General features: G+C 40.8%; 1 protein-coding gene across 10 annotated transcripts in view; it reads left to right on the plus strand.

The window, feature by feature from the left end:
- Positions 1–26,098, plus strand: part of CCBE1 (collagen and calcium binding EGF domains 1) — a 249,115-nt gene that overhangs the window by 27,170 nt on the left and 195,847 nt on the right. For 8 of the 10 annotated variants that reach the window (XM_072952103.1, XM_072952100.1, XM_072952105.1 and 5 more), the window contains one exon: positions 18,184–18,300. The exons of 1 other annotated variant lie outside the window; for it this stretch is intronic. The gene's annotated coding sequence lies outside the window, so the exon portion shown is untranslated. Of the gene's footprint in view, positions 1–15,176; positions 15,231–18,183; positions 18,301–26,098 lie in introns of all 10 variants that reach the window. One more of the 10 variants, XM_072952102.1, reaches the window with a different exon arrangement.

Below are 26,098 nucleotides of genomic sequence, written 5' to 3' on the forward strand. Positions count from 1 at the left end.
ACATGTGCGGAATGAACAAATTGTAATAATTAGGAATTAGAGAGGAAAACTTTCAAGTGTAATAATTAGGAATTAGAGAGGAAAACTTTCAAGTGGGAAAAGTTTCAAATCTTTGCATCTCATCTTTCTATTTTGCTATCTGTCGTTCAGAATATTGTTTCTAATACTTACTAAAATGATTTTCATATTACAAGCACAATGTTTAAATGCATTAAAATTTATTTTGGAAAACAATAAGTACAGAATTAAACGGCTAAGTGGGTTGAGCTTTCTGAGTTCAACACAGCTACAGGGAGCTTTTTTATTTTAATGAGAAGGATACAGAGGAGGCTGCAACAGTCAATCTCACAAATTAATCGCACACCACGTACTTAGAAAACAAAAGGACGATTCTCGAGTCCAATCATTGAATTGACAGAACAAACAATAGACTCTCTAAGCTTAAAGTTAATAAACTCTGACAGGGTGAATCAGACAAAGTAAATATTCGTTGCATGTAGGGCCAGTGCCTATGGCAAGAGTCACAGAGGTTCTGTTTCTAAGGCACAGGGCCCCGGGGATGTGACAAGTGAACGCAGCCGCTGGGTGTGTGCGTCTTAGGGATGAAAGCTTTCCCTGCGATGTGCTCTTGGCTCCAGTACTGGGAGTCCTAGTGAACAAGAGGTTAAATCTGTGCCGTTCAGATTAGAATAGCATTCCCCACTGGGAAATTAAACGGCACTAAAATGTGTTCAGGGTGCATTCAGAACCTGGGACGGTGCATCTAACATGCAGTGCAGTGCCAGCGATGATTGCAAAAATAATTGCAAGAGGAAGGAAGGAGGAGACTACAGAGGGGAGAGGAGAAAAGGAGAGGGAGGGGAGGGGAGGAGAATCTGAAGTAGATGGAAGCAGCCAAATCCAAATCAGTGCCTCTGGTGAGTCCTCGTGGTCACTGGCAGTGGAGATCCATCTAGGATTTATCCTCCCCAGAGAAATTCTCCAGGTTCCCTGATTCCTTCTCTACCACCAAAACTTCCTTGTTCTAGCCGTATTTTCATAGGTCCCTGAGTTTTCCCAACACCCTGATGGGTGGCTCACCAACTTGATAGTTCAATGGGAAGAGGTGTTAATGGCTGATCATAGCAGAATGTCATCCCCTTCAGATCACATTTACGTTTTAATTGAGACCTTAAATGCCTTAACGGGAAAGGAAAAGAAATGGCCAAGGTGAGAATCTTGGGCTTTATGGGAGGGCCAGTGGGAGAGCTCTCTGGGACATGGGTAATGTTCCAGGGCTGTTTTTCTCAGCTCATCGCAGGGTGGCTGTCATCTACGTGGGCTCCATAGGTGAGAAGCCAGCTGATATCTGAGTCTTGCAAAGTCGAGAGTTGCATATTCTTTTGAAGGTCCTATAGAAACCCACAGTAACTCACTTCGGGGTTTGATTTTCTAAGATGAGCAAATCCAAATGTTTATCCCCAAAGTCCTCTTTTAAAATTCGAACTCATTCTCTTCTGTTTATGTCTCAATGAAGTTGCAGAACAAGTGGGCAAAACCCTTCTCATTAAGCATCCTTTCATCCACGTGGAGGTGGTAATTATCGCCCCCTCCAGGCAATATAACCTCCATTTCTCTAGACTTCTCTTAATAAGAACCCTTTTTGTACTGCTTTAGCCCCATCATAACCTTTTGCTGGATTTGCTCCACTTCCTCCTCTAATTTCTTACATGCAAGGGTTTGTGCTTATTTGCTGTTTCAGTGGGAGAACCAACAGCCAGTACAGCCCACTCCACGGTCGGTCAGCAGAGCTGCCGTTTCCCCGGTGGCACTATCAGTCACACCTCCTAAAACGTTCTAAATTAAATAAAACGAAATCACTGTCTCTTATTTAAGCCTCCCCAGATCTCATCAGAGTCTTCTAGAATGAAGGCACAAAATCAGAGGAAGATGTCATGTTTAAGTTGTCTTTATTTTGAACATATCACTCAACAGCCTAGCCTGACTGTAATAGATGCTCATAAAAATGCTTGGTACTGAAGAATGGCCATTTCAGTCCAAACCATCTTTCTCACTCAGTACATTTCCCAGGTCTTCCAACACTCCTATTTGGCCAACAGCCAAAATGTGGACTCGAAGCGAATGCAATTTATGCCCACTGTTTACTCAGAGCTTAATTTTTTGTCGTATTTTTGTGTTAGTTTTTTAAAGCACAAAGATTAAATGTTAGGGATGCTTTTCTTGGATGAAAGCCAGTGCTCTTAGGGATGTCAGTTCCGGAGAAATTTGAGGCTTTTATCTACTTGAGCAAAGCTTCTATCACCTCACCAAAGGGCAGCGGTCATCTGCTCAGATAAGTGGGTATCTAAGTCCTCCGGAGAGGAGAGCTGTGTGTTCTTCGGGAGGATCTCTAGCGATACAGAAACCCCGGAAACTGCTTTGGGAATGGGGTGAAAAAAATGAACAGAAATGTAACAATGTTGAGTCATCGAAATGAGGGTCTTAAGGATCATCGTTTTAGATCTGCAGCCCCCTCACTGAGGCCCTTATTCCCTCTGGAGGGTGGCTCAGTGGCCACATTACTGCATATTTACACACAGACTCACTTCTGAGGGTAGCAGACTGCAGCCCCCCAACAGTATTTAGAACCCCTAGAGCCTTACTCCTTTACCCCTTAATACTTCATTGTATTTGCTCTAAAAGCAAGACATTCTCGTATATAGCCACAACACAATCACCAACTTCAGGGAATTTAATGTTAATATCATAATGTTATCTAATCTCTAATCCATCTTCTAATATTGTCCATTGTCCCGATAAGGTCTTTTAGAGCATGCAGTCCAGGGTCACAGCTTGCATTTGGTTGACATTTAGTCTCCTTTATTCTGGAAGAACCTCTCTTTGTCGTATTATGGCCTTGACATTTTATAAGAATACAGGCCACTTATTTTATAGACAATTCCTCAAATTTGGTTATGTCGTGTGTTTCCTGATGGTTACATTCAAGAAGATTCTGAGGGCTTTTCCATGAAAAGTCAGAAATCATGGACTTTACCAGTGGCTTTCCATCTTATTTAGAATGAAATGTACACACATTACCAAACCGTATGAGGTCCTGCTTCTTCACTGTTGGTCCCTGGCGCTCGCTCGCGCGCGCTCTCTCTCTCTCTCTCTCTCTCTGCCTCAGGCCCTTTGCACTTGCTGTTACCACTTCCCATTATATGCTTCCCCTGGTCTTTGCTTGTCTTGCCCCCCCACTTTATTCAGGTACCTTTACCCACAAACTGAGTGATAATCTCAGATTCTAATCCACAGCCTTCTTTCATTGTTTGGAGCCCTCCCTTCCTGCCAGACCTCTGAAAGCCTTCCTCTCTCTGTTTCCTACCCCTAGTATGTACGTGTGTGTGATGTTGATTCATAATTTGCCCTTTGAAACTAATCTGTGTGTCAGTGTCATTTATGGGTGGAGTTTGTATTTAGAGCACGATTAATTTAGGTGAGAGTGACATCTAGTGGAGCAGTGATGATAGTCTGAGCTAAAAGCTCTTGATTAGACCTAGAGATCCAGGGAGGGGCACAACAAGAGCAGAACAACAGAATCCCCACCCGGGTTCCTTTGTGAGATGTGGAGATTTCAGTGAGACTCCTGCTGACTTTAGATGCGACCTTTTGATGTGTTAAAAATACCTGAAAACTTAGGTTTCTATTACATGTGTTTTGGAGGAAGTGTAGAGGCAGGTCTAATATCAGAAAACTAAGAGAGACTTTGGTGTGTGAGACAGCGTAAGCTGTATTAATTCATTTTTCAAGAGGTTGATTTATCACCCAAAAAGTATGAACGTGAAATTCATGTATGCTATCACCAAGTGGTGGTAAAAATTCAAAATTAAAGACTTTATTCATTAGGTGCACTAGCAAAGGAAGAAATTAACAAATTTTTCTACTTGCACCTTAAAATATAAATACACGAAATGCTACAGTATTGAAAAAATAAAAATCAAGCTTTAAAATGCAAGATAAAGGATATTTTAATCCTTACTGTAAATGCGAGTGATTTACATTACAATGAGTGCTGTAGGGGAGTGCATTTTTTCTCACACCCACACCAACGAAGTATGTCTTCAGGCTAATCTGATAGGCAAAAGAAAACAAAACTTAACTCAAGCTAGTTTTATTTTGCGTTTCTTTTATTACAGGTGAGATTCAGTAATGTTTCATCTCTTTTTTTCTTCTTACAAATTGTCATTTTATGGCTTGCCCATTACTCTATGGAGTTACTGGTCTTTTAAAAATTGATTTGTAAGACACTCTTTAGATTAGGCTAACTAGCCCTTTGAGATCTGAGTTGCAAATTTTTTTTTTTCAGTATGTCCTTTGTCTTTTGACTTCTCTTAGGATGGTTTTTGCCATGTAAAATGCTCTTATTGTTTGGGTTTTTGTGTTATACTTAAAAAGGCATTCTCTTTTCTGAGACTGTAAACACAAATTATAGTGTGGTTTCTTACAGTACTTTATGATCCATCTTAAATTTAAATATATGATCAATCTGGAACTTTTGAAATAGTATTCTCAACTTTATTTTTTTCAGCTGTTGAATTGTCCCAACATCACTGATTCGTATAATGTACTTTTCCCCTAGTGATTTAAAATGCCACCTTTACGATGTGCTTTTGAGTAGCAGCACATTTTTGCTATCTATCCATGTTGATATACAGAGATGGAAAGCTATTGAGGATACTGTTTCAGTTCTCCAGGATGCAGTGGCTGTGGTCCCACTTTCCCTTCCTGCTCCTGCTGACTGTCCTGGTTTGTTTTTTTTTTTTTTTTCATAAGAACCCCTCTTGACATGGTTGTCCATGGGCACTATTTTTGCTTTCTCTTCTTTTGTTCTTTCCTGAACCCCATCAATCAGGCTTTTGTGCCCACAGGTCACCAGGTCCGTCCTAGTCAAGGTCACCAATGGTGCGGCTTCTGGTTTGCCCAGGATTGTCCTTGCTTTTACCTGTTGACCCGGCGTAATTACGAATTGTGTTCCTTCTCACTTTCACAAATGTCCTGGTTTGAATGATAAATGATCACCCCCCTCCTGCCCATGACAACTAATACAACACACTTTCCCCAGATTCACCTGTGGTTAACGTTTTCCCACATTATCTGTATTGTTGGTGCTTTCTCTGTATTTCTTGAGAACAGAAATAATTTCTTATGTAGCCACAGCACAGTGATTAATTTCATCCATTTCTCCTGAAGCAATAATTTCATTTACTGTCCATAAATTACAGTTTTATCTGTTGACCTAAAAATTTTCCCTATGTCCTCCCATCCCCTTGCCCCCTGCCCCCCCTGCCAAGTATAGGATCCAGCCTATGGCCAGGCATTGGATTTCCTTGTCATATCTCTTTGGATTCCTTTAACCTAGAACTTTTTTTGTCTTTTACAGCATTGATAGTTTTTTTTTTGGGGGGGGATTAGGTTCATTTATTTAATTAATGAATTGTTTAAAGGAGGTACTGGGGATTAAACCCAGGACCTTGTGCATGCTAAGCATGTGCTCTACCACTGAGCTATACCCTCCCCCAGTGTTGTCAGTTTTGAAGAATACAGTCTTCCCCTAACTTTTTATTTAGAACATTCCGCATTTTCTGTGAATCATAGGTACTTTTTAAATCACATAGCTCTGTGTCTCGGCGTGGGGGGTGCTGAAGAGAACTTGATGGCCACATTCCCCCCTCAATCTTCCTGGAGAACTGGATCCCAGACTTCCTGCAGGAATCTGGGCAGTGGGGTGAGGCGTGAGTGAAGGAAGGCTGGGCTTTCCTGACACACTGGCTCTGGGGCCTCATTCTTTCCCCATCCATGCTCCACTGTTCTGTTCTAGAAAGCCCTTGGCTTGGCCTTTGGCTGACCCCAAGTCTTGGTCAGAGGGATGGTTGTGGTGGGTTCCTGTGGGTGGACAGGGACTCCTCAAAGTCATAGGTTCAGAAAAAGAATCATGGTGCCCACTGGCCTGTCCCACTCAGTCCAATTTCCCTTCCTCCCTCCCTTCTGCCCTTCCCCAGACATCCAAGCCCCACTGCTCACAATTGTCAGTCTTCCCCTGTATCATTTACAGTCATTCCAGGCACCTCCAGGGACACGTGTATCACCCGTTGAGAAACATGGCTCTCAGGAGCTGTTGGTCCCTCTCTCTTCAAGGCCTCAACATACTGCTGTGTCCTCAGTCAGACCCAGAGGAATCAGGGATCAAATGCCATGATGCTGTTTCCTCAGCTGAGCAAGAACTCCTTCATTCTCATACCAGAACCCCAAAATACTTGTGCCGCATTTGGATTAGAGAAAGACCCCCTCCTGCCAGTCCTCCCAGGGAGGCCGGAGGAGCCCTGGGAACCGCGGCCTTCGCCCACAAGCCCGCGGCACTGGGTCTGGCCTCGCTGGGAGAAGCCTTGGCGCAGGCGGTCTTTCGCGTGGACTGGTCCCGATTCAGCTCCCGCTCAGCCTCGCTTGTTTGGAGCGAGGCTTCTGCTTCTCCCCATCTGACTGTCCCAGAGGAGCCCCGCTCCTGCTCCTGGGCTACCCCTCATACCCACGCTTGCCTCCCACTGATTCTTTTCCAGCTTGACCCCTGCCCTCCTAGGTGAGCACTTACTGATTCCCCACTCAGTGGAGCCCGCGGGGACCTCTGGAGCCTCCGACCAACCTGCCCACTTTTCTCCTAAATGTTAATTTACAAGAAGTTGACACAGCTAAAACCACTTCACCCTAGCAGGGAGAGGTCCCTGCCCTGCCCTGGCAAGTCCCTGCTCACTGGAGCCCTGACTCAGCAGGTCTCACTAGGGGATATCTTGGAAAGACTCCAAAAGAAGATGCTAGGGTTCCCGGAAACATCCTTCCTTCCTCGCAGTCCTGAGACTCTGCTGTGATTAGGAAACTGTCTTACGCAGAAGCACATGCTTTGACCATGCCTTTGTTCTGCAGAACACAAGGTCTAGGGCTGAGGGAATCACCATGCCCATACGTCCGCGGGGCGTCTCCATCGTGAGCGAAGGATTTGCCCCTCTTCATCTGAAAAATGAACTTTCTCTTTTGAGAGTTTGAGAGAAAAATCAAAGGAGAAGTGAAATTCATGGATCAAAGAGAGCTTGGACCACAAACTGAATAAAGACATTGGCTTTCCAAAAGCGTGTTTAAACATTTTATCTTAAAAAAATCTTCCCATAGTTTATAAATAGCGCCTAGCTATCAGCTCCAGCATCAACCTTGGAGAAGTACTTTCAGCTTTATGACCGAGTTTGTGTGCCTGTGGCCAAATGGGTTTAGAGTGGAAACATTTTTTTTTGATCATCTGGCTTATTGTTGTTCCCTTCTGAGGCCACAGTATTTGTCTGGGCCATGGGATTACTCAATCAATCAAATATTTATTGAGTAACCAGACAACCATTGGAAAAATTAGACTTGGACCATATTGTATTTCCTACTATCTGCCTTAAAGTCTTAAGGCAATTGAGATCACTAATGCTTGTCTTTTGTTTTGGAGCTTAGGAAAGAATCCACGTGGTTAGAAAAAAGAGGAGTATATGTGTGCAGAAGTAAATACGTTCCTATGACATTCGGCAAATAAAACAGCCACGCGTTCAGTTGCCCCGGTGAAGTGTCTATTTATGAATGTTTCCATTTGAGCTGTTTTCTCCCTAATACATTGTCTGTGCCAATGACATCCACTTGAAACTGGGAATTCAATTTTAGTTTCCTTCATTTACTATCCCTGGAGAGTATAAGACCAACATAAATAATGTGTTTTGGGGGAAGAGTACACACACACACATTTCTACTAAGTGGGTGTGGAGAGAGTCAGTGGGGCTATTTACCAGTATTTCTGCTTCTCCTCTTTCTGAGGACATGGAAAAATTTCACTTCTCTGCTCACTTGAGTTAGGGTCGACCATCTGACTAGCTTCAGCCAATGAAATGTGATCAGAAGTGGAAGGGGCCATTTTTGGTAGAGGCACAGTTTTCCACATTCCCTTCCATCTTCCATGGCAACTGATGATGTTCCAGCTGGTAGGGAGTCCAGCAGCATAGGTTCAGGAGTAACAATAAGATAAAGAGGTATCCCCCACTGGCTTGGGATGAACATGTAGCAGGAGAGGAAAACAGTAATTTATTCTTGGCCACTAAAATATCGGGGTTGTATTTTTCCTGTAGCACAACCTTGTGTATGCCGAAAAACACAAAAATTCATACGTAGAAGTGAACTGCTGCTGTAGCAAAGACCTAAAACAAATGACTTAAGGACCAGGTGGTGGGTAGAAAGGACTGTGCATGCCTACAGTAAACTGGGATGTAGATTTTGCTCCTAATGAGCTTGTGCCATTAGGGGAAAAGACTGGGGGGAAAATTATTGTCAGTAGTGTGTGTTGTTAACTGATGACTGTTTTTGGAAGATGTTTGCGATATTGTGATTTATGAGAAATACATATTCTGTCATGACCAAAAGAAAAAAAATATGTCTCAGATATATGTGGTATTGGCCTACTGTTCCTGACTCACAGTTCCTAAAACCCTTGGAATTTCCTAAGTGTTGGGAGTGATAAAGCGTCTTCTACTATGTGAATGAGGTGACTTTTGGAAGCACCTGAAGAAGGGGCTGGTTGCTGGGGGAACGTTCAGTCCCATCCCCTGATTTCCCAGAAGTGGAGAGGGCTTGAGGTTGAATTAGTCGCCACTGGTTGATGATTTAGTCTATCATGACTATGAAATGAAGCCTCTATAATGCCCCAAAAGGACAGGGTTTTTTGTCCTTTTCCTGGAGCTTTTCCACATCGGGGAAACAGAAGACTTTCGTGTGCCGCCATGCTGGGCCCCAGACTTTATGAGGACAGAAGCTTCTTTGTTTGAGACCTCACCCTGTGTATCTCTTCATCTGGCTATTGATTCATATCCTTTAACGTCCTTTTATAATAAATTGGTAATTTAGTGAGTAAATGGGTTTTCCTGAGTTTTGTGAGCTGTTCTAGCAAATTAATGGAACTCAAGGAGGGGGTCATGGGAACCAATGATTTACAGCCAGTTGGTCAGAAGTATAAGCGATAACCAGGATTTGGGATTGGCATTTTGAGCTGGAGGGGGTGGTTGAAGCCTCCAGTTTGTAGCCGGTGGGTCAGAAGCACAGGTAACAACCTGCTCTGGTGTCAAATGTGAAGGATATTCTTGGCGGACTGAGCCCTCAAAATGTCTGCCCAGTGGGTTTTAGAATTGCTGTTGACAAGTATCTACCATGTGTCCCTCATTTCTGAATGGGGGTGCTTATCGAAGTTATCCTGTCCTTGTTCCACCATTGAAAGGTGGTTGTGTGGAGGGCAGATAATTTGACTTTATCATCAGAGGTCCCTAAGTCAGTGGGTGCTATATCCAGAGCAGATGTGTAAATGGCTATGCATCTCCCCAGATCCTGGGTTTAGAACTAACACCGTGTCAAAATGAAACATGCTGGCATGTATCCCCTTGGAGGAGGAGATGAGTGTATTTAGCATGTGGAAAGGAACTGAATGTTCAGTAGCAAAAGGGGCCAACACTAGTAGTCATTAAGGCTGATCACAGACAATTCCAGTTCTCTTCCTAAGCGGATATGACATCTTGCAACCTTGATGTTGAACAGGCTGTGTGATTTCCTTGGCCAATGAAACAGGAACGAAAATGACATGTACCACTTTCAGACAGAAGACTTAGATGCAGTGCAGTTCCCTTTGAACATGAGTTTGAACTGTGTGGGTCCACTTCAAGGGGGATTTTTTCAATCAATACATATAGTACTATACCATCTGCAGATATGGATGACCCACTGTGGAACTTGAACATTTGCTGATTTTGCTATACGTAGGGCTCCTGAAACCAATCCCCCACTGGACACTAGGGGACGACTGTCCTTGATTTGCCAGTTCCCCTTCCTCTTGCCATGGCCTCAAGTGATGTTCGAGAGGGTGGAGACTAGCAGCCTAGATCCCCAAGTGAGGACAATGCAGAGTAGAAAGTCCTGCTCACGCAAGATGGGCATGTGGCATCGATGAGAAATAAATCTTTGTTGTTTTAAGCCTCCAGGATGTTGGGGGTTTTGGGGTTTTTTTTTGTTTGTTTTTGTTTTTACTGCAATACAATCTAGCGGAATAATGCAGGTGAAAATGTTTAAACTGAATATTAAAATCTGAAAAAGTTTTCCTCCTAGATAAAAGGCAGTACTCTTAACAGATAAATTTGCTTTTACTGAACAGCTCTGCTGGTTGGTTCTCATAAATTTCTGTTGAAATTTTAGTGAAACAAATGAGCTACTATTTTATTATTTAAATTAAAAAAATTTAATAGTTTTTTTAATGCAGTTTTTAAAGGTTACTTTCCATTTACAGTTATTACAAAATATTGGCTATATTCCCTGTGTTGTACAGTACATCCCTGAGTTTATCTTACACCCAATAATTACATCCTTACAGGATTCCATAGGTGTTCCATGCTCTCACTGTCTGGTAACATTTTTTTCTTACCTTCTTGACACTTGTACTATACCAAGATTCAACAATATATTCAATTTTATTTGTTTTAAACCCACCTGTTCTCAGATAGTACACAATATTTTTAAACATATGAAAGAAGACAAACTCATTTATTTTTAAATACTTATAGGAAGGAAAGAGCTGTCTTGAAGCATTTGGTGTGAATTAAATTACTGCTGTTGAACACTAAATCAGTTCCTGGCACTGGGTTATGTATGAAGTTACCATTGCTTGATAGCAGTGACTATACAAATTTATCTAGGAAAAAAGTCTTTTTTCCAACTCTTTAAGGATGGGTAACATGGTATACAGTATCTACAATGTGTATGATTTTGCCAAACATAGGAAAACATTCTTCAAATTAAGGATTTATTCCTCTTCTCCAGAGTCCAAGGACATAACATTAATCTCAAGTCTATGAAAATTAATCTGTGGGAAGTTAAGATAACAGAGTTGAGGGTTGCTGCTTTCTGATGATCTAATTTACTTCGGGGAAGGGCTTTATAGAATGTAGAGAAATGGAGAATTAATAGATTTCCTTCAAATCCCTGATGTGCAAAGTGAACTTTTGGCAAGTGTTGACCTACAGTTAGCTGGTGATGGGACTCTTTGACAAATGCCTCAAATGTATGCATCTTCACTGCCTTCTCTCCTTTTCTTAATGTTGTCTCTTTAACTTGGAATGTTGTCTTTTTCTCCAACCATCAAAATCCTTCTTGTCTTTCCAGATCCAACTAAAAACACTAATCCTCCATGGAACATTTGATGGAGGCAGTAGTGATAATCATAGATTATATTTTTAAGTAGAAGTAAGACAGTGATATTTAGGTTCCCATGTGCCAGATACTGGGTTAAGGCTTTGGGTGATGATCTCACTTAATTCGCATTGTACGCTTATGTCTTGAAACTGTTCTTACCCGCCTTAGTCCTTCATTGGCTCCGAATTTCATTGCTATAGAAATGCTCCACCTTGCCTTTGCTGCACATATACTCGAGTTTGATTCCTAGCTCAAAAACTTACTAGACTAGCTTTGTGATCTTGGAGAAATGACTTGACTTTTCTAAACCTATGTGTACAAGGATGAGAAGAACTCAGAAGTCACGACAATAGCTGTGGTCCTGGGATGGTCTTCCATCAACAATTCAGGATGCCCTGCGCTTCCCTTTTGTGTTAAATCCCATGTCACCTTGGCTCTTGGCTTACCCTTTTAATTTGGTGGAACACATTCTCCAGATGCTTTTCGAGAAAGTAAACATGAGCCAAGAGGCTATGTTTGTGAGACCTCTCATGTCTGAAGTTTTATTTATTTGAATACTTCTCTCAGGTGCCTGAGCCTCCTCTTTCTGACCTCTTCCGGGGTCATTTGTGTTCATCAGCTTGTGTTTGGGTTTTGCCCTCTCCCAGCTTACGTTCTGATATTCTTTTGGTTTGCCAAGTCAGTTCCTATTTATCCACATTCTTTTCCACCGTGTGAGATTGTGTACCTGTCTTCTCTTCACTGTCTCTTGGTCATTGTGGGGTGATGCTTTTTTTTAAAAAAAAACCTTTTATTGTAATGCAACTCTGTTGGGGTTTTTTCTGGAACACATATATCCAGAAATATTCAATCCACTACATTTAATCAGAAGTAGGGACTGTTGTCATTTTAGCATGAAAATTTAGAAGGATGACTAGAGTTCTCATGTGTATAGAAGGTCGTACCTCGTTTACATAAAAGTTGGAATTAGGGAAGGGGGAGTTGGGGAGGGGAGTTAATGATTCCCATTTGGGACAAGTTGCTATTGAAGTTCCTCAAGGACATTCAAACTGATTTCTTGGAGTCCTTTGAATAGAGGAGCCTGGAGTTTAGGAGATAATTCTGGGTTAGATAAGCTATCAGTAGGGAGGAGACAGTGTGGAGAGGGTATGAGGAGAGGAAAGGATGGAAAGGACAGAATATCAGTAAAATATCAGATAAAAGAGAGCATTTTGTAGACTGGATTATTACCCAGGATTTTGTGTTGTTTTGCTACTTTACAATTTTTGGGATTAAAAAAAAAATTTAAAGCAAAGCTTCAAACTCCCTCCTTTATTTTTCCAATAGATTTTATGCTGGGGGAGCAATTCTGGGTTCACAGCAAAATTGAGCAAAAAGTACAGAGAGTTCTTCCCGTAACCCCCGCCCCCACATTCACACAACCTCCCCACTATCAACATCCCCCACCAGAGTGCAAGGTTTATCATCAATGAACTACACTGATACATCATTATCATTCATTTTCCACCAAAGCCCATTGTTTATTTTATTTGTGTTCTCTCTTGGTGGTGTACATTCTCTGGGTTTTGGCAAACATATAATGACATGTATCCACCATTATAGTATCATACATAATAGTGTCACTGCCCTAAAATTCTCCATGTTCAATTCTTTTTAAGGAGTTATGCATCTTACCCTGATGTCCAGTACTGCTTTCTGAGTCTTAGCCTACGTGAAACTGGAATTGTGAGATAACGAGGATAAAAAAGCTAAAAGAATTGGAGGATTGCACCAAAAATTGGATTACCTTCAAAGGTCTAAGTGATTTATAGCACTTCACTAAAAACTGCCTTCCTCCTTAAACACCCACTGACTGCCAAGGGGCCAGAACCAGCCACTCCACTGTAGACATGGCTTATCCTAGCTCATGATCCAATAAATGCTGCCAGGAAGCCAAACACTCCTGACTCCATTAGCAAAGCAGTTACCAGGCAAAGTCACACATACACTTACTATATCCAAATATGGTATATGTCCCATCCTTTGAGGGGAAAGAAAAGAGCTAACTAATCACGTAAAGAGGGAGGATTTGCCTCTGACTGTCACAACAATGGTTCCATAAATCATTGCCCGTGTCATGGCCCCTTTGAAAGGGAGTGGAGGAATACCACTCAACTGATGGTGAGAATTTCTCTGGCGGGGTTGAACTGATTCTTAAGAAATAGCTTTGAATCTGCCCAGGGATGTGGGCAGATATTTGGTTAAGAGTTCAGCGTTCTGTGCCATGAAACAAGACAGAGCCAAGTTTGATCCGAAAACATTTAGGGGCAAGCCTTACTGGTCATTCACCGAGACGATGAGAAGGTCACCGTGGGGCCTTGCAGACTGTCTGATTGTGAGTGAAATTACCCCAAATACATCCTGTGGTCCTGCTAGGACAATGTCTTTCCATCTTAGCTGTTCATCAGAATCACATGGGGGAGCTTCTGCAGCTGGTGATGCCCCAGGTGTGGTGGGTGGAGTTCTGATTGAATTGGACTGAGCGGGGCCTGGGCTTCTATCCATCTGCTAAGCTCCTTCTGGTGATTCAACATGCAGCCGGGGCTGAGCCCTGTCATATGAACTAGCTTTACCTGCGCTCCCAATAGCTAAGGGAGGTCCATTCAGATGTCAGCATCCACTAACCCAAATGACCCAGTAACAAGGCCACAGTAAATAACGTTGTTTTTGTTGAATGAGTGTTAAGTAAGTGAATATCCTCACGTTACAGATAAGGAACCAAAGCTGAAGGAGGCGAGGGCTCTCACTCAGGGTCATGAAGCAAGACATGTACCAGATCTAGGATCAAGTTCTTCGCTAGAGATGAGACTTCCTTCTTTCATTTCTTTGTCACATTTGTGTTCTGGTCCACATTCCATAAATCAGCTTACCTGGGGTGCTTCAAAGAGCCCTAGCATGTGAGCACTAAGAGGACCTCTGCCTGGTTTTCTGACTATATCTTAGGGGTTTGTTTCCTGCAGAGGTGGCTAGGGGTGGGCAGAGGTGGAGGGAAGAATCAGAATGGACCAGGATTGGCTGCCCTGCCCCTGTATCCATCAGAGTAACTTACAGTATATTTTCATCTTCTGTAGAAAAAAATGTTTGGAGGAAAGTGTCCAATGCTAAGAAACAGAAAAGTAATACTAAAAGTATGATTTATTAAAAAAATAAATAATAAAAAGTATGATTTACTCCAGTTAACCCTCTAGTGCTATAAAATAGAAGAAAAGTTCAAGAAGTTAAGGCATTTCCAAGCCCCAAGCAGATGATGGCTCAGTGAAAAGCAGTCTCTCCCTAGGAACCCATGTTTTCAGAGTTATAACCAGGTAGTGACCAAAACTTCCAGAATGATGCTAAGTAACAATGATATTGAGCATTCTTTGTATTATTCCTGATTTTATTAAAAACACAATGTTTGACAGACTCACAGACATAGAAAACAAAATTATGGTTACCAAACGGGAAAGGGGGATAAACTAGGAGTTTGGGATTAGCAGATACAAACTACTACATACAAAATAGATAAGCAACAAGGTCTTACTGTATAGCATAGGGAACTATATTCAATAGCTTGTAATAACCTATAATGAAAAAGAATATTTATATATAAATATTTATAACTGAGCCACTATACTGTACACCAGAAAACTAACACAGTATTGTAAATCAACTGTACTTCAATTAAAAAAAAATAGAACTAAACAAAAAAACCTCAAACCAAAAAAAAAAAAAACCCACAGTTTTTGAGTGTGAAGAATCATTGTTCTCTGGATGATCTTTTTGATGATGTGAAGAAAAAATCTATTACAAGAAAGTTCATTAGAATTAATGAGAGCATTATGAGTATTTACAAAGGTCATATAATTTCTCTCTTATTTCAGCTATAAGTATGAAATATCAACAGACTTCCAAATATCAATCCTCTGTATTTCCAGGTAAATATTATTGGTCATGGTGGCTTACTCTTTGTGTGTGTGTGTGTGTGTGTGTGTGTGTGTGTGTGCGTGTGAGATCAAATACTAGACTTTTAAAAAATTTTTTTTTCAGTTTTCAGTTTTATTAGATAAAATTGATACAATTTGACTGCACATATACAGTATATTGCATGTAAATACATATATACAATATACTGTACATATTTTAAAAATTTATATGTATGTACTGTTGTTTCTAAGAACATTTTAGAGCTTTAACTTTTTAAACTTACATAGTTATCAAAGGAATAAAGCCAACCACAAAATAAGAATCAGCAGAATGCAGTAATCCAATCATAAAGGACAGTCAAATGTACTTACACATATTCAAGAAATCAGTCATCTAAGTTATAAATAATTAGTTCATTTGTGTCCTTTTTTAAAAAAAACATTCCACCTGTAAGTAATATCATATGGCATTTTCTTTCTCTTTCTGGCTTGCTTCACTTTGATGATCTCCAGGTCCATCCATGTTGCTACAAATGGCATTATTTTATTCTTTTTTTATGAGTTGTATTCCATTATATATACACCACATCTTCTTTACCCAGTCATCTGTTGATGGAAATTTTGGTTGTTTTCGTGTCTTGGCTATTGTAAATAGTGCTGCTATGAACATTGGGGTGCATAAGTCTTTTTGAATTATATTTTTCTCTGGGTATATGTCCAGGAGTAGGATTGCTGGATCATATTTTTAGTTTTTTAGGAACTTCCATACTGTCTTCCATAGTGGCTGCACCAATTTACATTCCTACCAACGATGTAGGAGGGTTTCTTCTTCTCCACACCCTCTCCAGCATTTATTGTTTGTAGACTTTTTAATGATGGCCATTCTGGCTGGTGTAAGGTGATATCTCATTGTAGTTTTGATTTGCATCTCTCTAACAATTAGCGATGTTGAGCATCTTTTTATGTGCTTGTTGGCCATCTGTCTGTTCTTTGGAGAGATGTCTGTTTAGGTCTTCTGCCCATGTTTTGACTGAGTTGCTTGTTTTTTTTAAAGTGTATGAGCTGTTTGTACATTTTGGAAATTAGTCCCTTGTTGTTTGCATCATTTGCAAGTATTTTCTCCCATGCTGTAGGCTGTCTTTTTGTTTTGTTGATGGTATCCTTAGCTGTTCCAAAGCTTTTAAGTTTAATTAGATCCCGTTTGTTTATTTTTGCTTTTATTTCCATTACTCCAGGAGCTGGTTCAAAAAATATATTGCTGTGATTTATGTCCAAGAGTGTTCTGCCTATATTTTCCTTAGGAGTTTTATAGTATCTGGTCTTACATTTAAGTATTTAATCCATTTTGAGTTTATTTCTGTGTATGGTGTTAAAGAATGTTCTAATTTCAGTCTTTTGAGTCTGTCTCACTCTTTTAATATACTCGTTTTAACTTTTCATTTTGAAGTAATTGCAGAGTCACAGGAAGTTGCAAAGATCGTACCAAATGGTCTCAAATTCCCTTCACCCAGTTTCTCCCAGCGGTTACAGTTTATGTAACTATAGACCAATGTCAAAGTCAGAAAAATTGACATTGTTACAATATACAATGTATAGTTTTCTCTCTGTCTTTTGTTACTTCCACGATATTTTTAGTGATTTTTTTTTTGAGGTAAAATATACCTAACAAAAATTATCCTTTTAACCATTTTTAATTGTACAATTCACTGGCATGAATTACATTCTTAATGTTGTGTAACCATCACCACTGTCTATTCCCAGTACTTTTTCATCGTCCCAAACAGAAGCTCTGTACCCATTAAAGAATAACTCCCATTTCTCCCTCCCTGCTACTCCTGGTAACCATTATTCTACCTTCTGTCTCAATGAATTTGCCTATTCTAGGTCTTTTACTGTGTTCTTGATTTCAGTTTACCGCTTTACATGAATGTCCCTGTTTGTATCATTTGATCATTTTGGTGCTTTATCAGCTGCTCTTTGCAGCTGAGAGCATCACAGCTACACAGATTAGGGAAAATGAGAGGATGCTGGTCTACGGATACAAACTTCCGGTTATAAGGATGAATAACCTCCTGGGAATCTAATGTACAACACAGTGACCATAATTAACAATACCGTATTGTATACTTGAAAGTTGCTAAGAGAGTAGATCTGAAATGTTCTCATCACCACCACTACCACAACAACAAAATGGCAATTGTGTGAGGTGATGGATATGTTAATTTTATTGTGATTATCATTTCACAATAGAAATGTGTATCAAATCACCACCTTGCACCCCTCAAACTTACACAATGTTACATGTGAATTATGTTTCAATAAAGCAACTGACTATTTCCTCCTCTCTTAAATATATGGACTCCTCCCTTTCCACTCAGGTAGCCCGATTACACTGATTGTCAGTAGCAATTTCGAAAACAGACAAAAGGAAGAAATGCAGCATTCTCTTTTTATAGACTTGGAATCAAATGTAAGACTGCTTAACTTTACAAAGAAAGTGACTGTTCCTTAACCAGCCCTGGTAATGGTTTAAAGATGAGATATCATATTAAATACAAACAACTAGTATATAATAAAGGATAGTTTATTTAATTGACTCTGTTATCTTTATCAGGAATCATTAGTACTTTGACCATTTAGTTGGTTTCGTAAAATAATTTGTGCTTTTCCTTAGTCTTTGCTTAAAGCAATCTTCTTTCTAGCCTTTTTATGACCTCTAACGAGGACAGTAAGTTATAACATGAGACTAGATTTTCCAAAATGTGTTCCAATAGATGTTGCAGGGAAAAAAGAAATTTTTCTGTGGCCAAATACATTTGGGAAACATTGAATTAAACTAATTTAAACAAGTTTCTTTGCTACAGGTTTTCTCAAACCTTTAATATGCTGTGTGTAGTATGAATTTTCACGGCATGTAGCATGTAATGCTTCCAAAACCGATTTTTCTGTACAATTCTTTCTTCAGGGCTAGCTTATAAGCAAGATGCCAAAAGAACACACTTTAAGGAAATCAAAATTACACTAAGAATGAAAGAAGCAATAAAGGCATATTATGTAATTTATTGAACATCAGTGGGCTCGGGTAAGTTGACAGACTTCAGCCGCAACATATTTAAATCTGGTATATTAAAGAATGTGTTGATTCTCAAAATACAGTCGATGATTAGGGCATACTGCCAGCAGAGTTGGCAGTACTGTCAATGGTTAGTAATGAAGTAAAGAATGAGCCTCTGTATTGGTCATACAGATGCAAAACCATTTTGAGTTTTTTTTAGGAGTAGAATAAAGCTGCATTATTGCTTAGAACTTGTGAAAAGACGTAAGACAGAAGAAACTGTCTTGGACCCCAACAAAAGGACTGAAGAAGCAATATCACCAATCATAGAAGTAAAAAGTTTTGTATTAAGAGAATAATTGTTCTGTCATCCAAAAAACAGTCTTAGAGATCACAAAAGGTGGATTAATAACTGTTTTAATCAAGGTCAAACAAAACAAATAAGAGATATTATTTGTTGACCATATGCAGTTGACCCTTGAACAAGATGGGTTTGACCTGCATGAGTCCCACTTACATGTGGGGTTTTTTCAATAAATGTGTCCTACAGCACTACACAATGTGCAGTTTGTTGAATCTGCTGGTGTGGAACTGCAGATACAGAGGGCCAACTATAAAGTTATATGTTAACTGCATGGAGGGTCAGCTCCCCTAATCCCTGTGTTCAAGGGTCAAATGTATAGTGAGAAAGAGAGCGAGATTGATTTTAAGGAATTGGCTCATATAACTGTGAAGGCTGGCAAGTTCAATATCTGCTGGGCAGGCCATCAGGCTAGGGATCCCGGAGGAGTTGATGCTGGGACTTGAGTCTGAAGGCAGCCTGTAAGTAGAAGTTTCTCTTTCTCTGGGGAGGTCAGTCTTTTTTCTTTTAAGGCCTTCAACTGATTGGATGAGGCCCACCCCATTGTGGAAGGTCATCAGCTTTACTCAAAGTATTGATTCAAATGCTCATCTCATCTAAAAAAATACTTTGATGACAATATCTAGACTAATCAGGGTACCGTGGCCTAGCCAAGTTGACACATAGAACTAAACTAATCATCACAATAACCTATAATATAAACTATCAAAATGATGTAAGCTTAAAATGATCTGTGTCAACTTCATACTGGGGCCCTAAAATATCTTAAAAATTAATAAATCCATCAATGAAAATATTGATTAGGGGGTGACAAAAAATGGCCTATGGCCCTCTTTTTGTATAGCCTGGGGCTAAGAATGGTTTTTGCATTTTTTAATTATTGAGAAAAAAATCAAAAGTAGCATAATACTTTGTGACCCATGAAAATGATATGAAATTCAGATTTCAGTGTCCATCAATAAAGTTTCACGAGAACTCAGATGGTTCCCTCGTGGATGAATTGTCTACAGCTGTTTGGCACTATACTGGCAAATTGGGGTAGTTGCCAAAAGACCATACGGCTCACACGGCCTAAAATATTTGCTGTTTGACCCTTCACAGAAAAGCTTGATGACCCCTGATATAAACAAACAACTGATAGAAATTTTAATATGTTGCTGTATTGAACTGACATCCTATTAGAACCTGAAGAAGATGTGCGTATAAGATGGGAGTAGACATAACAGGTTATTTGCAACAGCAAAGGACAGTCTGCCTTCTGTAGAAGAGTTAAGCCCTAAATACTATGGTAATGATAAGAATTCTCTGGTTTTCCTTTGGGTAGAGCAGGAAAGACAGCTTCCCTCAGTTAGCAACTGGTATGTATACCAGTTCTTGATCCATTCATCTCTTGATGAACACTTGGGTTGTTTCCCTGTGTCAAAGCCATGGCTATTGTGAATAATGCTGCAGGTTTTATGGGAATGCAGATATCTCTGTGATATCCTGTTTTCAGTTCCTTTGGAAATATGTCCAGACTTCTTAGGCACCCGAGATAGCAGTTCCTCCCAAGTCAAGCAAAACCCTCTCTTGAGCTGGGTCTCCTCGACTCGGAGCCTCAAGTTCACCAGATGTCCAGCCACTGCAGCGTGGCTCTATTACTCCAACTCAGTTCTCTCTGGAGTCGGGACCCAAACGTTGTTTGGTTTCCTGGTCTCTTAAAAGCGCCAGGTAGAATGCATTTGTTAAAATGAATTTGTATTTGTTTTGCTTTGAGCCATTTGTGACCACTGAGACAATCTGGAGTTCTAAAGTTTAGAATCCTTTTCTGTAAGCTTTATGTGTTTGGATACCCCGGGAAGAATGATTCCTTTGTCATATCTCAGATAGCTAACAATGAAATGTTTGAATGGGCCACAGCTGAATATTTCAAATATGTAAGAACATTTTTCTAATCCTAGCCTCCCCTTGGTGACTTATGGCAGTAAGTCTGAGGTGGCCATCCTGGAGGGAGCTGAGTCACAGACGGGCTGCCTCGCAGAGCAGATGACTCACAGACACACCAGGCACTGGTGCCCACAAAAGAAGGCAGGGCAGCAGAGTTGAGAGGGTGGACAGGAGTAAGGAGGAGGATGCAAAGCCCAAGCAGGCAACTTTAAGACTACTGCCTCAGGTTCGTTAACCGGCTGACACTTCCAGGAAGTCTTTTTGGCTCAGCCCCTTTGCCACCGTTTCACTGGACATGAAAACCAACTATACCAAGAAATACAGACCAGGATTAAATTATAGGAGATTCCTCTTATCCCCCTATAGAGAGTAGAGGTCCATGTTCAAGGTCTAGTTTATGACCTTGCATGAGTCCTTTAGCAGGAAGTCTCAGTTTTCCCATCTGTGAAATGGAAATAATAAGGAGATGGCAGTCTTAGCCTGGCTGAGACATGTTCAGTTCTTTGCATGACACATTCAGAGACACCTGGACAAACTGAACTGTGCTGAGGGGAGTGGCCAGGATGGCGAGGGGGGTGGAAATCCGTACGTGTTTGAAGAAAATGGGCATGGGCAACCTGAATACTAAAACACTCTGGATGGCAAGATAATTGCCTTTAGCTATTCCAAGAACTCTTACGTGGAAAAGACTGTAAGTTCTAAAACTTGGGCCAAGGTGGGCCAAGGGATGTAAGTGACAAGATTCATATTAAGGAAGATTTTTTTTTCAATAGAGGTATTTTTTAAATGGTGCACACTGCTTGTGTGATGGCAAATTTCCTATTACTAGGAGGTATCTAAATAGAGGATGAATGACCACTTATAAGTACATTGGGGCTTCAAATGGGGGAAGCAATTTGGAATGCATTAAGGTTGCCTTCAACCTGGAAATTCTACTTCTTTATACCTGTCCTGATTACTTTATTACAAAATGAACTATGTATGAGAAAAAAAAGCTGAAAAGACTCAGATTTATGGATGTCAGGGATGTCACAAATACAGTGATGACAACATGAGTAGCAAGAGAGCCTTTCAAAGCTCGTGTTCCTATAGAGTGCCAGGTTGCAGTCAAGGTTGAGTGGCTAGAAGTACACTCTGTTGAACAAGAGAAAGAGAGCTAAAGCGCTTAACCACAAGAGGAAATGGCCTCAACTTTTCCTTGAGCCTCTGCCCATTTGTATTTTATGGATTTGTTGGAGGAAAAATGGAAGGGTAAGAGGGGTTTAGGGGAAGGAAAGTGCAACCAACATTCATTCAAAACAGGGACCAGTATTAGAGCTGCCCTGTAATGAGAGAGGAACTTCAGCTCTTGTTTCCCCCCTCACCCCACAGTGAGCAGTCATGGGACTCCCCAGTATGTCACCCACAGAGGGTGACAGTGAAAAGTGTCTGAATGTTGGGGAAGAAAGCTGTCTGAGTGACTTACACTCAGAGTTTCCTGCTCAGTGCCCATGAAATGGAGACCTAGAAGGCATCCTGCAGAAAGCTCGGTGTGGGACAATTCTTAGGCTGTCACAATTCTTGAGTTATGCAGCCTCGTACGTGTCAGTTTTCAAGTAAATTTCATGCTTTTTATACATGGGGTATAAAACATTAGCATACTTTAGTGCTGGAAGCATTTTTAAATTTAATCAGATTTATTCACCATTAAGTAAACTATGTGTCACCAACCTGGTCCTGGGAAGAGTTCACATTTACCACAAATGGTGAGTAAGCTTAGTATTACTCAACTGGGGGCATCTCTCATTTACATGGAGTTCAACTTTTTTTCTAACTTAATAATTCAGACTACCCGTCTTCAGTGTTCTGCTGCATAAATGTGCTGTGGTTTACCTAGAAGAGTGTATCTGTTTTGGCAAGGCAAACAGAGTTGGTGGTGGTCTCCATTAAATCTTCAACAGGTTTCTACTCTGCTGATGATTAAGAGTGTGACCTAACATCCTGAGTGCTTGAGTGTGAGGCTGAACTGTTAGGTACGATTCCCTAGAGCTTCTTAGGGGCAACAACTTTAAGGGAACAGGAAGGAAAGAGTCCCAGAGACATACGGCAAACTGTTATGCTCAGTTAATAACCACCACCACCACCTGCAGAAATCCAAGAAAAAGCATCAGGACTGAACCAGAGATGAACGAAAAGAGTTGAAAATAATGCAAAGTGTTAAATCAGACTTCATTAGTATTTTCCAGATGAGGAAATACATGGGCAGGAAGTGGTTTAAGATGGTTCAGGAACCCGAATCTATGAAAAACCAGAGAGAGGAAATAGGGACTATTCATTTAAAATAAAGTAAATCACGAGGAGGAAATTCTGATCCCTCTCCTATGCGACCACCTGGAATCCTCCTCCTTAAGAACAGACATAAATACTGAATTATCTAATAGAGGGTCTGTGGGATGGAGAGGCCAACGAGAAAAGGAAATTTATTGTGAAGCGCTTCCCAAGGGCATAGAGGTACACTTTCTCATCTACTTGTGGGAGGATGGAGGGTAAATTGAGCCTCAGGGATTCAGATTTTGCATCATCTCTGAAGCAGTCTATTGGTCCCCCAATAGATGATGGCTTCCAGAGGTCACCTGAGGAAGAAGCTCTGGAATGTCCTTGATCCACAGGCCAACAGGCTAGCTCTCCCGCAGAGAGCAGTTCACTCCTACTTCTTCTCCCCAGGAGGAGAAGAAACGCGAGCTCTCCAAGCTGAAGATCAGACATGGCGAGTAATATAAAGATGCACTGAGAATGAGGAAAACCCCACAATATCTCTCTCTGCCTCAAGATGTTTCTCCTCCCGTGAGCTGGCAAGGCACTTCTGCGATGTCATGGCTACAAACACCCAGCATTTGATACTCCAAAAGGGAAGTAATGGGAAAGGTGGAGCATGAAATCCAGAGTTCAGCCAAAGCATCCAAGAGTGAGAAAGACTCCTGGCTGCCCTGAATCACTGTGAGGAGCCAGTGGTTATCAACACCTTGTGAAGCCCTCGAAGCTTCCATACTCGAGGTTCTGGCAGTAATCGCCGTGGTAAATCCAGGGCCAGTCAACAGTTAATCAGAGAGCACTTGCTCCAAGTTGCTGGGCTAGGCCATGCCAAATACACAGCTATGAAAAATGACATCTCAAGGCTGTAAGTGTTAAGTAACAAGGATAACACAAAGGTCTGTGAGTTTTCAGAGCAGGAGACAGCCAGTGACAGACCCTTGAGTTTCTGTCCTGCAATTGCAGGCTAAGTGGGTGTTCAGGACAAGCTTTGGCCTTGCCCCAAGAGGCTTAAGGTAGAGATACAAACCCCGTCTACATTATGTAAACCAGGATTGTGTGGTCACTGCAAAACCAGGCATGCAGAGTCTACAGTGGTAGGATGCAGGCAGTGTTCTGACAATGGCAGTGATTAATCGAAGGGGAGGGGAATCAGCCAAGCGAGCACATTCTATTTACTGAGTCTTAAACAGGTCACCTATCTTTTCTTTCTATGAATCTAGTGATGTTTTTAGGACCACAGAACCAATTTAGTAATGGAAAAGACAACTGTAATTTATCACCTAACTCTCTGCCCAAGTTCTATTGCTAGGATGAAAGAAAATGTAGGTCTTTGGAGAACTTTACGATTTAAGCTGGAACTTATGATCTGGTTTGGAACATCAGGTGAATGTACAAAAACAACTTAATACTTGCAGGAGTGAGGTGCGGACATGATACAGTGTTAGACGCCGACAAAGTAAGATGGGTTAAGGCGCCTGTAATGACACAGAGAAGAAGGGCTTGGGTTAGATGTACAAGGTTCGGTTGCATTTGGGGTCTGGCTGTCTGGCAAGGGCAAAGGCAGATAATTTTTGTGTATGGAGCACAGAGTGATCCACCTAACAAGACCAGAAGATTTGGTAGTGAGGTGTAATTGGGAGAAAGAGATGGGAAGTCCAGGAGTTAAGAACATGGTTTTGAAGTCAGATTTTAATCCCGGCTCTATTTCATTGTGGCTGTGTAACCTTGAGCAAGTTACTTAACCTCAGAGTCTCAGTTTCCTCATCTGTAAGATGGAGCTATATACTTCATCAGGCTGTGATGATTAAAAGAGACAACACCATACCTGGACTTGTAAGCTTGCAACAAATATTAGTTCTTATATTTTTTTCAGTCTCTACGAAGGTAGGGACTGTCTTCCCTGCCATTGTTTTCTAACGGAGTGTATAGTAAACTGCCAATACATGTTTTTGAATAAATGAATGAGTGAATGAACAGAAGACATGAAAGAGCAAAGTGACCCAAGTGAGCGTATCGTAACAAGGTCGTCACCAAGAGTACCGAATTTCTATAAACCAATTGCCACATTTATTTAGATAGAATTTCCTCCTTTGGGGTACTTCCTCCTTGGGTCATGGGAAAAGCAAACACACGAAACACAAAGAACCTGATATCTCATTGATGGCATTATAATTAAAAAGAGGATTATCTGAAGAAATTACGTATGGTAACATTATCGTGTTCAAATAAATCCAATTATTTATTTGTAAAAGTTCAATGAGTATTCAGGTTTCTCTGTAGAAAAACAACAAATATCTCTCTCCATTATATAAAACCCTAGCTAATTTGCTCAGGCACACAATAGAGAGGACTATGGCACAATTTTAAGAACAGTATTTTTTAAGCTGATAAATGATACCACATACAATTACGTTAGGTCACAATAGCCAAAAAAAAAAAAAAACTGATATTCAATTTAGCAGGTTAGTGGGTTGTAACATAAGTTAATTGGAACTTTAAATCTGACTCTGGGCATGCGCCTGGAATATCTTGTGTTGTGTCTGACCGAAAGATATAAATGGATTTGACTGGGAGGCCAGGAGAAGGAAGGTTAATGGTATTACCGTCACATTCATTGAGGGCTTCCGATATGTGATACCTCATCTTCACAGTTCCAGGGATTAGGGCAGGTAATCTTGGAGGCCCATTTTGGAATTCTGTCTATTACAAGTGCTTGATATTATCCCTGCGTCTTACTCGTTCACATCTCCCAATGTGCTTTTGCTACCAGAGAGGTTTGTCTCATCGCAGAAAGAATTCAGAGACAAGACACAGAGGTCAGGAAAGCAAAGCAAGAATTTATTATTAGGTGATAGTGCTCTCCCAAGGGGAGATTGGGCAGACTCAGGTGAGTAGCTGCCTGAGTTTCTGTGGCATACTGGTGATGTGGGGTGTAAAAATGAATGGGCGGAAAATTCAATGGGGAGGGAAGAGTTTCAGGTCATAGTTCCTGATTTTCATCCCAGCTCCACATTCCCAAGGAGAGGAGGGATTTTTGTCCTTATTTGGTCTTGACTGGAAGTGTCATGGCATCAGTGCATAATGGGAACTCCTTATCTGCAAGGCTAATTTGATCATAATAAGGGCATAATGAATAAAATGTTACATTCGTCTGCCAGAAATTTCTGCTTTTTTGCACCTTTCTTTGTCTGACTCCAGGATACTTGTCAACCCAAAATGTGTGGTTTCTTATAGTCCAGAGGTTCC

Source organism: Vicugna pacos, chromosome 30 (assembly GCF_048564905.1).
Source record: "Vicugna pacos chromosome 30, VicPac4, whole genome shotgun sequence".
Classification (NCBI taxonomy): Eukaryota; Metazoa; Chordata; class Mammalia; order Artiodactyla; family Camelidae; genus Vicugna; species Vicugna pacos.